At 38.1% G+C, this 3,710-nt stretch overlaps 1 long non-coding RNA gene across 1 annotated transcript; it reads left to right on the forward strand.

The window, feature by feature from the left end:
- Positions 1-502: 502 nt before the first annotated feature.
- LOC117672347 (uncharacterized) lies at positions 503-3,353 on the forward strand. Its single transcript, XR_004593183.3, has 2 exons — positions 503-714; positions 3,238-3,353. It is a non-coding gene; the product is annotated as an uncharacterized LOC117672347 (long non-coding RNA).
- The last annotated feature ends 357 nt before the right edge of the window (positions 3,354-3,710 follow it).

Raw genomic sequence — 3,710 nt, forward strand, 5'->3', positions numbered from 1 at the left:
CCTCTCACTCGCTGCCTGTTCTCTTGTGGTATGGAGAAAGTTGAAAGTATCACACATGTGCTGCTTCCCTGAATTTTTCATTTGGATGTAGTCAAAATTTGATTTTTTTTTTCCTTTTCTACCAACAATCTTATAGCAATCAAATAATTATCACCTAGTTTTTCTATTAATTAACAAAAACTTTCAGGACAGCTGCAATGCCACTAGATGTTGCTACTTTGTTCCAAGAAAGAAAATCTAGATATACTAAATTTCTCATTTTTATGACTTTTTGAGTGGGTAACAATTTTTGAACCAAGGGAGCTCAAATGGGCTAACTTAGTACAGAATGTGTCCAAAATCTAGGACTCCTAAGGGAAAGAAATTTGGAGATGATATGGCTGTTTCATTGTTACTGGTTGCTGCTGTACTGCTGATTTAGTCACATGATCCTCATTTGTCCTCATTGTGACAATTTCCCAGCCAGTCTCACAATCACTCCCTCCCTCCCCACCCAGCAGCAGCCACTTACCTTCCTGTGGGGAAGGGGAAGGGGAAGGGAAGGGAGGAAGGAAGGAAGGAAGGAAGGAAGGAAGGAAGGAAGGAAGGAAGGAAGGAAGATGCTCCTTGCTAGATTCCCACAAAGAAACTCAATGGGGAAGCCAGCAGGAAATTAGAAGTCATTCCTCTCCCACAGCTTTTTTCCACCTTTGGTCATTCTGTTTTTCTGTTTAGGTAAGGAAATATATCTGAAACAATGACCCAATGGGGCACGAGTGGTCTAGTGCTTCTTAAAGATCAATTTCCAACTATATAAACATTGGGGGGGGTGTTGTATATGTTTCTTTTGTTGGTTGAGGCTGTAATAAAGTTTTTATCTATTCTTGTATATAGCATCCCTAATGAGTAGCCTAGGTATGGATGTGCCCTGAATTTTGGTTTTCAGACACACAACCCTATCTTATCTATGAAAGTTAGTCAGAATTATTTCCAGATAAGAAAAGGATTGTTTGGCTACCTTTCTGTGCACTTGTCTGGGAGTGCAAGGCACATCTCTTGTCTTGTTGCATTGCATTCTTTTATTCTACAGTTTCATTTGTGAAACTGAGTATTGAAATCAGATAACACCCCCTGAATAAATGAACAGGAATAAGCTTAACAGAGGTAACTCTATACAAGATGGGGTTACTAATGGATGAGTTCTTTGTGAATGCAAAAATGGGGGGAGGAACTGGATTCTCTTTAGCCCTCAAGTGTACTACTTGTATTTTACTGATAATTGAAGTTATGATTTACTACTCTGCCTGCAGCAATTTCCAATATATTGAAAGACAAATTTGAAATAAGAAAGCAAGGGGGAAATTTAACGTTTGATATTAGGAAAAATTAATTGGAATTCTAACTCAAATAGAATGCTAGAATCAGTGGTGGGATTCAAGCAATTTAACAACTGGTTTTCTGCCCTAATGATTTCTTCCAACAACCAGTTTGCCAAACTACTCAGAAAGTTAACAACTGGTTCTCCCGAAGTGGTGCGAACTGGCTGAATCCCACCACTGGCTAGAATGATGGACAATGGGAATAACAGAACAGAATAACAGATCTGGAAGGGACCTTGGAGGTCTTCTAGTCCAACTCCCTGATCAGCAGAAAACCCATTTCAGACAAATGGTTGTCCAATCTCTTCTTAAAAACTTCCACTGATGGAGCACCCACAACTTCTGGAGGCAAGTCGTTCCACTGATTAATTGTTCTAGACTAGAGCACTGTTGTAGAAGACAAGGGCAATGGCAGTGCTGTTGTTTTACAGACTAGACTTCAAACCTCAGTTCAGCTGTAAACTGAACAGAAGACTCATTAAATTATAGTCAGAGATTCCATCAGCAGACTCAATAAGTAAGATCTGCATGGGGAGTGGGATGCAGTCTCCTTCCCACCAGAATGTCTATTCAGAATAATATTTTGTTATCAAGATTGTTATTGAGTATGATAGGGTACGTAATGTACTTTGAGCACTCAAAAATATCATTGATGCCAAGTTAGTGGCAGGACTGAATCCAGAGATCTCATAAACAGTCCCTGCTCATGAGACACTCTGCTTGGGGTGAGGCAATGTTTGTATGACCCCTGTGGTCTCATAACCTCTTTCCAGACAGTTGGAGAGTCTTCTAAAATAGCATATGAAGCAGTGGTGGAACTCTAATGATTCCATCACGAGTTCACCAGCCATTTTCTACCGATCTACTTTTGATCGATGCAATTATTAAAGAGGCTAGACTAGGTTTATGACATATTAATATATTGGAGGCATGTATTTAGAATGTCGATATTCCCAAATTCAAAGGGTTGTTAAGAGAATCAATTGAAAATCATCTGAAGACAGTACAATTACAATAGCACAGGAGCTAAATGTGTTTGTTGAATATGTTTGAAAATTATAATTAAATTCTGTCTTTGGTTGCTGTACAGCCTTTCCTCATGTCAGAATATGGAGGCATTACCAGATCAGTTTCTTGGGGGTGACCTCCTGAACAGATTTATAGCTCTTCATATACAAAGTTAAAAGATACTGTAAAAGTTAGCCTCAACTCTTTGGAAAGTATTTAGAAATGAACTGACATTGTTGAAGAACATTGGCCAATCTCTAAGAATCTTTCAAAGGAAGTCTAACATAGGGCACTTTTTGAAATGACAAACAATGTTCCCAGTCAGAGATAATAGTGTCTGTCCAGGAGAATTCACATAACAGACCTCTCTCTAGTTACCGAAGGGAACTTTGGCTATAGATATCACTTAAAACTCTGGTAACCAATTTGTATTTATCAAAACTTCTGGACTGGAAACTTGACTCTTCTTGGAGGAATGGAATCCTGCCAGAACATGTTGGGCACAACTTCCCTGGATCAGATAGGTGATTACATAAATGTGTGATATAAACCGATGATGTAAAAAGAACATGATAATTTATGATACCAATTCTGTCCTTTCGTCCGTCTGTTTGATGCAAGTATGCAAACTTAAATTGCAGCATTGTGACCCAGATTCTCATTTCCTTTTCTTGGCCTATTACAGCATTGGGCAAGCATACTATGGCAAGAAATGGACTATGCTATGCTTCTTCTAGCATAGGAAAGCTTCATCTCTTGATCCTTTTCCTATCAGATGCATTGTACAATTCTGCTGTTGTCTGGTGGAGGGTAGATTCTTATGGCAGATGGAAAATGCTGTAACAACAAGTTTCTCCTTTCCCTTTTTCAGAGTTGGATGCTGGTGTTCAAGGATATGTGTTTCAACCTATTTTGTACAACCTGATCTTCATTACAAGCAGTTTTAAAGTAACAACATGGCTTAATACAATAAAGAGTCAAATTGCACTTTCTTAAACGAGTTTCATAATTGCAAAACTTTCCCACTAGATCCTTTCTGAAGAAAAGAATTTCTAGCTAAGTACATAAGTGATTTTTTTTGTCCCAGACTTTTGTCCATTCCATGAGACTAAACAGCTTTTTTTACAGGGGAAATTCAGAGAATGTTCTGAATTTTTAAAAAAGTTTTGTAGCAATGTTTATATTCTACCCCTGATTAAACATTCTCTGGAAAATTGGAATAACCTTTAGGCTAGAGGTTTTAAACAATGCTGAACCACAATCCCCTTAAAATGATAATGTGCCTTATTATGCAGAAAACTAATGATTTCATTGGGAATAGATTTGGCAAGAAAAAGGATATGT

This window comes from Pantherophis guttatus, chromosome 3 (assembly GCF_059756535.1).
Source record: "Pantherophis guttatus breed Tessera chromosome 3, ASM5975653v1, whole genome shotgun sequence".
Classification (NCBI taxonomy): Eukaryota; Metazoa; Chordata; class Lepidosauria; order Squamata; family Colubridae; genus Pantherophis; species Pantherophis guttatus.